The following is a 14,596-nucleotide window of genomic DNA, read 5'->3' on the forward strand; positions in this document are numbered from 1 at the left end:
CCTCTTCATTATTTACCACTCTCCCAATTTTTGTCATCTGTAAACTTTATCAGTAATGATTTTGTTTTCTTCCAAGTCATTGATAAAAATGTTAAATAACATAGGGTCAAGAACCAATCCTTGAAGAACCCCTCTGGAAGGACACTCATTCAATGACTCCCTGTTTACAACTACATTTTGAGATGTATTTGTTAGCCAGCTTGTAATCCACTTAATATGTGCCATGTTAATTTTAGATCATTCTAATTTTTAATCAAATTGTCATGCCATACTGAGTCAAATATCTTACAGAAGTCTGTTATATCAACTCTATTACCTTTATCAACCAAACTTGTAATCTCATTTAAAAAAAAATCAGTTTGATGGAATCTATTTTTCATAAACCCATGTTGATTGACATTAATTTTATTACCTTCCTTTAATTCTTTATTAATTGAGTCTGGTATGAGCTGCTCCATTATCTTGTCTGAGATTGATGTCAGACAGACAGGCATATAATTACCTGGGTCATCCCATTTACCTTTTTTAAATATTGTCTCAACATTAGCTTTCTTCCAGTCTTCTGAAACTTCCCCTTTGTTCCAAGACTTACTGAAAATCACTATTAATGGTTCAGTGAGCTCCTCAGGCAGCTCTTCCTCCCTCCCAGTGGGGATTTTCCAGTTTCCAAGCATTCCAGCATCATTTACCAGAAACATGGAGGCAAAGAACAGTGAGTCAAGGCAGGATACAAAACAAACTCCGCCCATGAGCTCTTAATTCTTTTATTTTTGTCTCTTCTCCTCTCCTAGCTCTTTGAATCCAGATCTCTTTTTTCCTTTTGGTAACTTCCAAAAAGGGTTATGAAATAAGATCAAGAAGAGGTACAAAGAACAGGAAAGACTGTCAGAAAAGGCTATGACTAAGCACCATCTGATGACCTTCCACTGGTGGGGTTCAGGTTTCAGTGCCTAAAGAATCTCTGAGAGCATCCTCCTAGGGTTACTACACCAGCTGTGCCACCCGCCAACAGGAAGATTTTTGGAGGGAGACCCTTAAGGAACTGTTGTGATAATTGGGCCTACAAATGTACCCTATGTGTGGGTACAACTGTGAAAAGTGAGTAAACATTTATCAAGTGTCACAGTAAACTATAACATTAAATGTTGATGAGAAAAGATGCAAAAGGTAAATAGACTGAATTAGTCCAAACAAAAAGGCCAAGTGATGTAATTCAAGGGCTGTATTAAGATCATGCCTGGGAAATAGAAAAATGGGATTAAAAATCAATGGACCAAAATTGGTGTGTTTGGAAACTAGGCCTAACTGGTGAACAAAATAATGAAGGGATGGGCTTTTCTGCCCATTACTCTCTTCCGGGGTTCTCAACAAGACTTTGGGGTGGGGGGACGATTAGTAGATGCTAACCGATTAGAGAAGGAGAGGGAAGGAGTGAGTTTTACTATCAGGACTACCACCCCTGCTGTCTCCTGGGACCCCAGGATCTCCCATAATACCATCAGACCTTCTACATCCTGATGCTGAGAGGTGTCCTGACCAGACTCTGCCAGGGAGAGAGACCAGGTGACATCACCACCTCCACCAGCTTTTGCTAACTCCTGAACACCATCTGGGATATGACACTTTGTATCTCACCCTGTCTTGTGTGTCCTTTTCCTTCCCCGCCTTATTCTTTTTCCTACCCCTCTTCTTTTCCCTTTTATCTAATAACGGTCTGGCTTTTATAACATTGCTGTAATCCTGTGGCTAAAACAGACAGCTAAAAGCAATGCCCTAAATAATCTGATGCTGGTATGAATTTGCCGGGTCTCGGCGTGGCTAATAAGACTAAATGCCAGACCTGTGTTTTTCCAGTAGTGAGGTTGCAAGTGAGAGTCAACACCAGAAACAGTAACTGTATTTTCTCTCTCTGCTGGTTTTTTCTCTCCCCACTTGTGTTTGTCTTGTTTTGTCTTCTAGGAAACGTGATTGGACTACAATAACAGCTCCAGCCCATCTCAACTAACTTATTTTTTCTACAAAAAGGACAGTAATTACCATCTTTCATACCATCTAAAAGACTGTCAAATGTGGGTGTGGAGGGGGCAGCTTCCTTCTAAAAACTGTCTCCAATGAAAGGGAACAAAGAGTTTAAATGAGCCTTATTTAATACCTTACATTTCAAATGGTTTAACTGGTTTTCCTTCTTTTCCTGCATCTTTAATAAAAGGTTAAAAGGATTTTTAATAATGTTTGCCATGGTACTAAGCAGACAGAGGTTTCTGTATACCAAGCCCCGAACCTAGTTTAGCAGCATTGAATGTTGGACAGTGACAGGGTGATGATAACACTTTTGATTAACCCATATATTCCATCTAACTTAATACAACAGAATTCTATGCCCCATTGAGAAGGCTCTCTGGAAGAATTCATAGATTCCCAGGACAGAAGGGACTACTGTGACCATCTATTGTGACCTCCTGTATAACACAGGCTGTAGAACTTCCCCAAAATAACTCCTAAAGCAGATCTTTTAGAAAAACAGCCAACCTTGATTTAAAAATTGCAAGTTTGGGAAGATACAAGGGGAGAGAAGAAGCCATCTTGGCATCCATCACTGGACAGACACAAAGGGTCAGAGCTCTTGCAACCTGAGAAAGTGTCTGGGAACTCAATGTAAGTGGAAAAACCTGCTTAGGCAAAGATCTTTCACCTGGCGGAAACCAGCACCTTGTACTTCTGTGGAAAGTCCTGACTGAGGAAAAAGTGTTGTTTTCAAAACAGTAATTAACAATACAATTTAGCTATTGCTAATTCTTGATTGAATGTGGGACCTTTTTTAATTTTAAAGTTATAGGATGGTGTTATATGTGTAAGCATGCCCCCTCCGTACCTCCACCCTTGTGGGTACTCCAATTTACAGTTTAACTCTTCAAGGACTTTGTGACAGAGGCTTTGCAAAGGAATTTTTAAACCATACACACTTTTCATAAATTTGTGGAGTTTAAGGCCAGAAGGGACCATTACAACATCTTCTGTGCATCATAGGCCATTAAATTTGGCAGGTCATCACACTAGATATCTGCAGGGTCAGTCATAGTTTTTACCTCTCCATTTCATCTCACTTTCCCAGCTGGATATACCAGGCAAACTTAGCAGAGGCAAACTTAGCTCCTAAAGTTCTCCAAGCTGCCTCTTATGTAAACCAAACTCCTCTGATGGGACTGCTTGTGTAGTGGCATGCTAAATGGTATTATACTGTTCAGTCACTAGATGGAGCTGAAACATACCTCATTTAAACTAACCTCAGCCATGCCTGGCAGAACATTAAAGGATCTTAAAGTGAACACATCTAGTGTATCTGGGAAGGAAACTCTGTAGCCAGTTCATATCTGATATGGAAACCTGACCTGCTAGTAGCAGCCCTGCAGCCTACCATGAACAAGGTGTACATGACATGGGGTCAGAAGTAAACTAGTGCCAGAGGAGAACAGACATAGAAGGAAAACAGAACAAAGGTTGCAGTTGGGGAGTGGGGCAAGAGACGGGGAGCAACAAAGGTTGCAGAATCTCAAAAGTGTGCCACCCTTCAATGCCCCAGAGAATTTCAGTTTTGACAAACTTTCACAATGGACAGACTGGAAGCCATATTTTGCAAGATTGGGAATTGCTGCAAAACTTCAGAAGAAAACTGAATATGTACAGGTATGTTCTTTAATTTATGCTATGGGGAAGCAGACAAAGCATATATTTAAATCCTTTGACTTTCCTGAAGATAGTCACAAAGATACTTATGAAAGGGTTCTGGCAATGTCTGATGCATACATGTGATGACACAGCCTGCCTAGAGACTATTGACTTTAAAATTGACTCAGGAGCAGATGTCACAGTTCTCTCTGAAGGAATTTACCATCACCTTCTACTCCTCCCAGAGCTGATGTCACCTGCTATAGCTCTGACTAGCCCTAGAGATATTCTGAACTACCTGGGCCACTTCAGCACAGAAACAACTTATGAAGACAAAATCTGTGCATTCAGACTGCATGTGATCAAAGACCAACAACCTTCTCAGCCACAGTTTATCAGCTGTGATGGGCCTAGTGCAAAATACGGAAGAACTTGATGGAGGATTTGATGATATTGGACTTTTGAAAGGCAATCCAGTGCAAATCAACTTAAGAGACAATGCTGAACCATACTGTGTACAAACACCCCTAACAGAGAGACCCTGGAAAAGACTAGCTTCAGATTTATGCAAATTCAGAGGACATCATTACCTGATCATATTGGAATATTTTTCCAGCTATATAGAAACAAAAGTACTTGAAAGACGTAACATATTACAGTGTTATTGAGATATTGAAGTGCACTTTTGCACACATCGGTATTCAAGAATGACTAGTGAAGAACAACGGACCACAATTCACTGGCAAAATTTGTCATTCTGAGCAAAATATGATTTTGATCATATTACTAGTAGCCCTCATTACCCATAAGTGAATGGAGAGGCTGAGAGAGCTGTACAGACAGCCAAGAAAATCCTACAGCAGGAAGATACATTCCTTGTTCTTCTGAGTTATAGATCAACATCAATAGCAGCTGTTCGATATAGTCTAGCACAGCTCCTGATGTGAAGACAACTCAGATGTACTGTTCCAACTTTGGAAAAGAATCTAGCTCCAAAGTGGCCAGACATGAAGAGAGTAGCCAAACTGGATAAAAAGGCAAAAAAAACTTACAGCTGAGGTAACTCAGAGAACTGCCAGATCTAGAAGGTGGTGACCCTGTTTGTCACAAATTGGATAGAGTAAAGGGATGGACAATTCCAGCTGTTGTAAACTAAAAGAATTCAGTGCCCAGATCATATGCAATGGAAACCAATAACAGAGAGTTCAACAGAAACTGTCAACATCTACAGTTTGTTCCTCAGAAAGAACAATCAACAGAGCAAACTCTACAGAGGGCAGATGCAGCACAAGAAGAAGACTCAAGGATTCCCAACTGACCATAGCCAGTCATTGCAACTAATGGACAGCCAGATGACCAAGTTGCTATGTGTTTGGGTCATGTCATTGGAAAACCAGAATGATTCAAAGATGCTTAACAGACCAATCCATACTGAGCTTCAAAGACAGCGGGACAGTGTACGTTTTGTAAATAGTAGAAATGTAGAACTTACAGAGGAAGATGTAATGGAATGGTAAGTTGATTATACCATTCAGCCACTAGGTGACAATGTGTGTAACACCTTATTCAATTAGCATGCCAGAGTCTTATTTAAGTTAACCTCAGCCATTCCTGGCAGAACATTAAAGGATCTTAGAGTGAACACATCTGGTGTCAGAGTAGCAGCCGTGTTAGTCTGTATTCGCAAAAAGAAAAGGAATACTTGTGGCACCTTAGAGACGAACAAATTTATTAGAGCATAAGCTTTCGTGAGCTACAGCTCACTTCATCGGATGCATTCAGATTCAGAGATACACATCTGGTGTGTATCTCTTTGGGAAGGAAGCTCTGTAGCCAGTCCATATCTGGCACAGAAGCCTGACAGGCTAATAGCAGCCCTGCAACTTACTGTGTAGAAAAAATACATGACAGCTTGCTAGCTCCGCTTGTAGCCTGGAATTTCCCACAGGATGGGAGCAGTGGGAGCAAATTATAAGGAAAAATTACTCTGAGTAATTCAGTTTGTCAGAGTCCCTTCTATTATAGCCCTCCTTCCTTCCTCCCTTTATGTTATGGGGGATCCTATTTCAATTGGGAGTTGATAGATTTAAAATTTACTAAGGAGCTGGTGGACAGCATCTGCCTTATATCCTCTGCCTTTTGCTAATCTTTGTTTCCATGGTTCCTGGTATATACTGCTATAATATATATATATATACTGCTTGAAGTCTGGAATTTCCTGCAGGATGGGAAAGAAAAAAGAGGAGGACTCCAAGAAACAGAATGACCTAGGAGCAATTTTCCCATCCTTGTCCCATTTTCGTGACATGGAGTTCTGCTCCACGTACCAAAGACAATGCAGGGTTTCGATGCATAGCCTTGTCACAACCTGCTGCTCTGTGTTGTAGCATTGCATCAATTCCACTCATTTAAGGTCTTCTTATGTCCAAAGTATAGATAATGTTGGTTACAATTAATGTGTAGTTCTTGAGGGGGGAAAAACAAAACACCAACCATAACTAACTGGCTAAGGACCATTTAATTTGCTCATGTATTCTTATATCCTTACTGCTTTTCAAATGATTTACCATTGAACCAGTCAGAGGAGAAGGTTTTTTTTTTTTTAAGATCTCAACGCGCCTGCGTCTCTTAATACATTGAATACTTCAGAGAGAAAATCCAATTCTTCAGTGCAGCAGAGGACAATAGTTTTCAATTGCTTGTCTTAAGAAGAAATAAAAAAAACACCACAAAGCACTGTGTTTTTGAAATCCCTTTTTTAGTGCTCTAATTCTGACCAATGTTTCTGGTTTATTTAATTCTCCTCAAAATTGAAAGCTGAACAAAACTTTATTTTTCTTTAATCTGTTACAAGAAAGGAGCATAATGAAAAATGTATCCTTTGATACGCATAATCTTTCTTCTCCTGTGGCTATGTCCTATTCAGCTAAAGATTGTATTCACCAGTTACAGGGCCTGGATGCCAATCCATGGGATATAAAAAAACCGCATGTTTCCTGCAGCTGTGTCTGAATCTGTAGTGATGCTGGCAATTGTAAAACTGCCTTGAGGGTGTTTCTTGGAACTTCATTGTTAGGGGTCTGGCTGGTTTCTTTGTCTTTTCAGTGATTTTTTTAATTTGATTTGCACCTTATGTTTCTCTGATATTTGCTAAAACACAATACATTCCTCCAAAAATCCAGGGGAGCAAACAATGGGTGGTGCTCAGATTATTCATGTAGGCCCTAATCCTGCAATGAGCTCCATGTGGGTATAAGGATCTTCCATTGCAGAGTTCATTGCAGGATTCTGGATGTGGAGTTCATTACACTAGAGCACAGTCCTTTGTAAAATAGAGGAGGTATTTTATATGTCTAAGTCAAACTGTATCTTAAAAAAAAAAATCCTTCTAGTAACCCTCTGTAACACCCTTGACATCCAGGATAGTGCCCCTCACGGCTTCCTCCATAATTTACCCCCTCCACCATATCACCTGGGAAAGCTAGCAAGCCATCTATGGCAGGCTCCAGTGAACTGAGGCACTGATTGAAGCAAGTTCCAGAACCCCTCTGTGAGCATGTTCTGATGCCAGCCCACACCCAATTACATTTAGCTTAAATTAGACAACTTGAATGATATCACAGCCATCACATTGAGAGAGAGCCAATCTCTAAAGGCGATGAGAGCTAAACCAGTTAGGACTTTAGAGGCCAAAACCAACACTTAACCCAACAGAGAGACAAGGTGGGTGAGGTAACATCTTTTATTGGATCAGGTTCTGTTTGTGAGAGAGACAAGCTTTCAAGCTCTGTGTAGCTGGAAAGCTTGTATCTCTCACCATCAAAAGTTGGTCCAAAAGAGATTTACCTCACCCACCTTGTCTCTCTAATATCCTGGGACCAAGATGACTATAACAACACTGCATACAGACTTAACCCAGGAATCAACTAGCAGCCAGTGCAAGTCATGGAGCACGGGTGTCGTGTGTTGGGTGAAACGCTGCCTGCTAAATGGGCTGTCTCTTTCTGCTCTTAGCTGTAGTTTCTGGTTGGTTTGACAGTGTAGGCCCAGTATAGTACTCCAACCCTGAGTTTAAAAAAAAAAAAAATTAATTCTTGCTGCTGTAAAATCTGCCTTTAAGTAGAGAGAGGCCTCAGCTGCAACACTGGGGTCCAGATCTGAACTTCTCCAAAGTTCAGAGTTGTTTGATATGTGGTTTAGAAGTGGTCTCATCTCTCCTTTGAAGGGACTGAAATTTGTCTCATAGGGACACCTAATGGCTATATTATAATGTATCGTTAGGGTCTGACCCAAAGGTCACTGAAGTCCATGGAAAGACTTCTGTAGTAGACTCTGAAGCAAGCAGGGCAGAAAAGGTGGGGGAGTTGCATTATATGTAAAAGAGCAGTATGACTGCTCAGAGCTCCGGTATGAAACTGCAGAAAAACCTGAGAGTCTCTGGATTAAGTTTGGAAGTGTGAGCAACAAAGGTGGTGTCATGGTGGGAGTGGATGGGAACCTGGGAGGCAATGACCATGAGATGCTCAAGCTCAGGATCCTGACACAAGGAAGAAAGGAGAGCTGGCTGTATTTTAATGAATCCTTATTGAGGTTGCAGGAACAAACCATTCCGATGTGTAGAAAGAACAAAAAATATGGCAGGCAACCAGCTTGGCTTAACCATGAAATCCTTGCTGATCTTAAACACAAAAAAGAAGCTTACAAGAAGTGGAATATTGGACAAATGACCGGGAGGCCGGTTTTGTTCAATATCTTCATTAATGATGTGGAGGATGGCGTGGATTGCACCCTCAGCAAGTTTGCAGATGACACTAAACTGGGAGGTGTGGTAGATATGCTGGAGGGTAGGGATAGGACACAGAGGGATCTAGACAAATTAGAGAATTGGGCCAAAAGTAATCTGATGAGGTTCAACCAGGACAAGTGCAGAGTCCTGCACTTAGGACGGAAGAATCCCATGCACTGCTACAGACTAGGGACCGAGTGGCTAGGCAGCAGTTCTGCAGAAAAGGACCTAGGGGTAACGGTGAATGAGAAGGTGGATATGAGTCAACAGTGTGCCCTTCTTGCCAAGAAGGCTAACGGCATTTGGGGCTGTATAAGTAGGAGCATTGTTAGCAGATCGAGGGACGCGATCATTCCCCTCTATTCGGTATTGGTTAGGCCTCATCTGGAGTACTGTGTCCAGTTTTGGGCTCCACACTACAAGAAGGATGTGGAAAAATTGGAAAGAATCCAGCGGAGGGCAACAAAAATGATTAGGGGGCTGGAGCACGTGACTTATGAGGAGAGGCTGAGGGAACTGGGATTATTTAGTGTAGAGATGAGAAGAATGAGGGGGGATTTGATAGCTGCTTTCAACTACCTGAAAGGGGGTTCCAAAGAGGATGGATCTAGACTGTTCTCAGTAGTACCAGATGATAGAACAAGGAGTAATGCTCTCAAGTTGCAGTGGGAAAGGTTTAGGTTGGATATTAGGAAAAACTTTTTTCACTAGGAGGGTGGTAAAGCACTGAAATGGGTTACCTAGGGAGGTGGTGAAATCTCCTTCCTTAGAGGTTTTTAAAGTCAGGCTTGACAAAGCCCTGGCTGGGATGGTTTAGTTGGGGATTGGTCCTGCTTTGGGCAGGGGGTTGGACTAGATGATCTCCTGAGGTCCCTTCCAACCCTGATATTCTATGATTCTAAGCCATATACCCCTCCATGTATTGCTTAGTAAGTCAAACTCCATTATTGTTGCTTGTTTACTTTGTTGTCTTTTTTTCTTTTTAATAAAAAGAAAAGGAGTACTTGTGGCACCTTAGAGACTAACAAATTTATTAGAGCATAATCTTTCGTGAGCTACAGCTCACTTCATCGGATGCATTTGGTGGAATGCATCCGATGAAGTGAGCTGTAGCTCACTAAAACTTATGCTCTAATAAATTTGTTAGTCTCTAAGGTGCCACAAGTACTCCTTTTCTTTTTGCGAATACAGACTAACACGGCTGCTACTCTGAAACCTTTCTTTTTAATGTGTCCTTCATTTTGGCTCTTTTCTGCAGTTTAGAGGCTAGAAAGTCTACATGTGGGCTTTGGCAAGTTAAGAACTGTAGCTGATGCCTTCACTCTTTTTAAATCTATCTTTTCATTACAGTTTTGGTGCTTAATGGTGACACACCTTTGTCTGTATACTTGCCTTATTTAAAATGGCATTTTAGAGAAATAGGTTAGCCTCTGAAATCATTCTTTCTGAGGTCTGGGAAGATTCATGCATTGCCTTCTTTGACTGGACTATCAGTATTATAATGTTATGATTGTGTAAGTGCTCCTATAGCCTTTGTTTTGGGTTATGGTTGGGAATTCATAGCTCTCTGGTGAAAGGAGGGCTTTGGGAGAAATGTTTCATTTGTTGTCTATCTGGAAAATGTTAATAATTCAGACACATCTCTGTAAAAAGAAGAGAGGAAATATAATTTACTACGATTGGGGCGAAGGTCTGTTTAGGCTATTCCTTTATAAACTTAAACCAAGTTGTGGTGATAGCAAACACTTCAACCATCCCATCACTTTAGTTTATAGCTTCTGTTTCTTATGTGATTAACCAGTCATATGAGTAGCTGAGCAGATACTTAATACAGAGCCAGAATCCAATTTCACTGTCTCTTTTTATCAGGTTTTGGAGATGACAGAACACACAATGAATCTAAGATTAGAATCTGGCTTTAAATATTTAGACTACATATCGCATGCGCTTGGATTTTGTTTCAACTTTGAAGTAATGCCTCAGGACTCAGATTCTATACTAGTTAAAAATTACAAATAAAAAGAATGCTGAATTATTCATTTTAAACTTTTAAGGGATTTAACTCTGTGTGTGTCTATGTCTGTGAATTTAGTGCTTGTGGAAGGCATGACAGCCCGAGATGAATTGTGCTTGTCCCCAGAATGGATATACCTCATCAGGAGCCATGCAAGTTTCCCAACACTGCTGGGTGCATGCCCCATCCACTACCTGGGGGATGGATAGAGGTGAGAACATAGTCCAGTCTTGGCTCTATTTGCCAGCTGACGTTGATTGGTTATCTTTGTCAGTTTGTGATGTGAGCATCTGTCCACTGAGAATTGGACTGGCACCACCAAACTCATTTTGCTGAATTATGTACACATTGTCAGTCTGGGTAGCTGCTTGATCTACAACTTGCTGTGAGCATGCGATGATTGGAACATTCATCAAAGTGACTGGTCTTGCCACTCACCAATATGCACATTAGTGGGCTAGAATATCTCTGTGAGCCACCTGTTTGGAAGGAATTTTGTATTTACAGCCCATCTACAGGAAGAGAGAAGCCTAGGACAAATCTGTTCATTGCAAGATCTGAGTCATAAGTAAAAATCTGAGACTGGATCCCAGGAGGTGGCCATGGTACATTCAGTGCAAACCCCAAAGGGTGCTCTGATATTCCATGATCATGGAGCCAGACAGTCTAAAGGCTGCTCAAAATTATGCCTGCTAGAGAGGTCCCCTAGGGGCTACTCTGCTGGCTGGAGATTGATGTTAGTGCCTCATGCTCTGGCCGTGCCCCACCATGCCTCCTCCCTACCACCCGTGCCTGAAGGAGGCAGGTGGAGGGAGCAGGTGACATAAAGCTGGAATACCTGGCTTTAAACTACAAACTGGCAATTCCTAGTTTCTCTCTTAGGTCAGCTCTCTACCTCCTGCAAGGGGCCATGATCTGTATGATCTGGTCCCAAGTCTGTGAAACAAAATCTCTTGCAAATCCTTGAGGTGGGACAAGAAAGATGCCTAATAACTAGAAAGGTACCCTAAGCAATATGTCTACACTGCAGTTAAAATCCCACGGCTGGCCCAGCCCGGTCAGACCAGCTGACTCGGGCCTGCGGGACTCAGGCTGCAGGGATGTTTCATAGCACTGTAGACTTCCCACCTCGCAGGGCCCTAGAGCCTGGACTGCAGCCTGAGCCCAAAAGTTTACACTGCAGTGAAATAGCCCCACAGCCTAAGCCCCTTGATCTGAGTCAGCTGGAAGGGGCCAGCTGTGGGTTTCTAACTGCGGTGTAGACACACCCTAGAAGCCTAACTGTAATAGAGAGTGTAAGGATGATGGATGTGTAAAATCCTAGTTCAGAGTTAAAAAAATAGAAAGTGAGAACAATGTTAAGAGGAACAAAGGCCAGGCAGGTCACCATGTACCCTACATTCAGGGATCAGAAGGTACTAAAGAGAACTTTAAAAAAATCATAGAATCACAGAAATATAATACAATTCAGACTTACTTAGTGTAGCTATTATAGGCCGATGCTGGTAAACATCAGTTTGCATGAAAATAATTGGATTAAAAAAGAAGAGGTACCAAAAATTAGTCAATAAGTGTATCTGCACTTCTATAACTCTCATCATCCTGGTGTCTGAGTGCCAACAGAATTAAACATTAAACATTCCAAGGAAATGTATGAGTCTCCCTCCCTCTGCACTTATAGATTGGAATGTTTTTGTTTGTTGACTTAACTGCATCTGAGAATACACAAGGCTCATGGTCATTCGAATTTCTGCAAGTGGTGAGTTTCATGGTTATGGGTCAGCCACCAGAGTCGTTCTGTCTCCCTGCTCACAAGTCTGATACTTGGAGCTGACATTTCTATTATGTCAGAGGAAGGTAACTGACATGGTTTCTTATCTAGTCACAGGGAGAATTACACACACAGCTCCCTGATAACAGAGCTAGGTGACTGTATTATAAATTCACAGTCACAGTTCTTTATACTTTGAAGACTGGTGAGTTTTAAGAAATTAAGGATGTTTCACATCATGAGCCTGTGTGTATTATTTTTTTTCTCTCCCCCCCGCCAAGTGGAAAAAGGATCAAATTACACAATACAGCCAACTTCCCATAAATTTAATGAGTGTTTTAAAGAGATTTTGAAATGGAGAAGACAACCAAAATTATTAAGGATGGAAAGGTTATCATATTAGGTGGAAAAACAGAATATTTAATGTAAAGTTAAACTGCCCACACTGTACTTTATATGAATATCAATACAGATATTCTTAATCATATTTATTATTCTAAGTATATCATAAGCGCAGAGAAACCCAAGCTGCAGAGTTTGGATACAGATATGATGTTTAAGGGTGTTCTGGCCTGTGTCTGTCTGTCTGAACCATGTTACACATGTCTATAGCAATGGGAAGATGAGGTAAGTGAAGTGGAGGTGGAGATGAAGGAATCAAATCAGACACATCTCCTGCATTTCTTTGCCATTATTGTATGATTGTACGGTACTTAGCACTATGGAACTCCAACCTTGTTGGCCTCTAAATGATACCACAATTCATAAGTTCCATGGACTTCAGTGCCCTTTGGATCACTCCCATTCCATACGTGATTTACTCTAAAATTACTATAATCTGCATTGTTAGAATTATCAATGTGATAATAAATGCTATTGGCTGAACTGGATGCCAGGGTCCAAAGGTGAGATGATTGCTGGGGTCAGAAGAGACCAACAAAACCAGATATATCATAGCTCAGGTCAGGAAACATTGTATTATATTGGCTGGTGACTGTTCTACAGAACGAAGTGTGGTATGCTAAGGAACTGGCCATTAGTTATTGAGCTTTGTGTTTAATCATTTATTTGAATACAGTGCCTTCATCCAAGGAGCTCAAAGTGCTTTACAAACAGTAATTAAGCTTCTGAATATGCCTGTGAGGCAGTATCCTGTTTTTGATGATGGGGAATCTGAGCAATAATGACTTCCTGAAGTTACAGAATGAATTACTGGCACAGCTGGGAATAAAACTGAAGATTCTAGATTCTCAACCCTCTGCACTAGCCCACTAACATTACTCTACAGAGAGAGAAATGAAAATTAAGCAGATAAATTGCTATCTCTTAGTTGACTTTTTCCCTTGCTTCAAAAGAAAAAAAAATCCAGAGACAGGAATGGGATGGAAAACCCAACTCTGCTTTGGCAAATATGATCTGTGTTTAAACTGCTCAAGCTCCTTGATTCAAAGCAAAAATTCTGTGTGCACTTACATAAAAAGGACACCAATTTCTTGGAAGGAGTTTACCTGCTCCATGCTGAGGCACTACTGGCCAAAAACTGTAAACAATGGGGCCAAAAGTATGTAGCAACATGGATAGCAGCCTGTCCTGCAGCTAGAAGATGGCACCCAGTCAGTTGGGTAAGATCTTTGTGATTGGATTTGTGAACACTTTTTTCAAAATGGAAAAAAAATACACCAAAGTTGGGCACCATCAATAGAGTGCAAGTGCTTAAAACAACCCCTTTCTGCAGAATGATTGTGTGTGTCTGAGATGGAAACTTACTCCTATAGTACACAGCATTGTATGTTTCATTCGTTTATTGATCCCACGAGTGATCCAGCTACAGGCAAGAGATTGAAGAAACACATAGGCAGCGATAGCCCAAAAATTGAGGCAATGAAGTCAATTCTCCCCTCTGTCTGAGCACTGTTTAAGCATTTTATATGTGGACTGAGTGGAGAGGGAGAGGCTGCTGGGAGATTGTTGATCCTTGATCCAGAAACACACAACTTATAGCTACACAGAGCATCCCTAACTTATTCTAGCACTGTAATGTTCCCCAGGACCCTTATGCCACAGGCAAAGCCCCGTGCTGTCGACATGGCACAGAGTGGTCTTCGAGAACTGGAAATATGTTCTTAATACAAATTTTTCATTTAAGTGAAAATGAAGTCTTTGTATGTAGTTGTTTCCCTGCAGTGTTTGCAACCCATACATGGCACCATTGTACTAATACATGAGAACCAGAAAAATGTAACTTACTAATGAAATTGACTAGTCCAGTGGTTGCTTTTTTTTTGGATCCAGTTGAATGAAATGTAACAAGTAAACACCCATTATAAATGATTAAAAAAAAAAGGGAAAAAAAGATTTT

The sequence above is a fragment of the Dermochelys coriacea genome, chromosome 1 (genome assembly GCF_009764565.3).
Source record: "Dermochelys coriacea isolate rDerCor1 chromosome 1, rDerCor1.pri.v4, whole genome shotgun sequence".
Classification (NCBI taxonomy): domain Eukaryota; kingdom Metazoa; phylum Chordata; order Testudines; family Dermochelyidae; genus Dermochelys; species Dermochelys coriacea.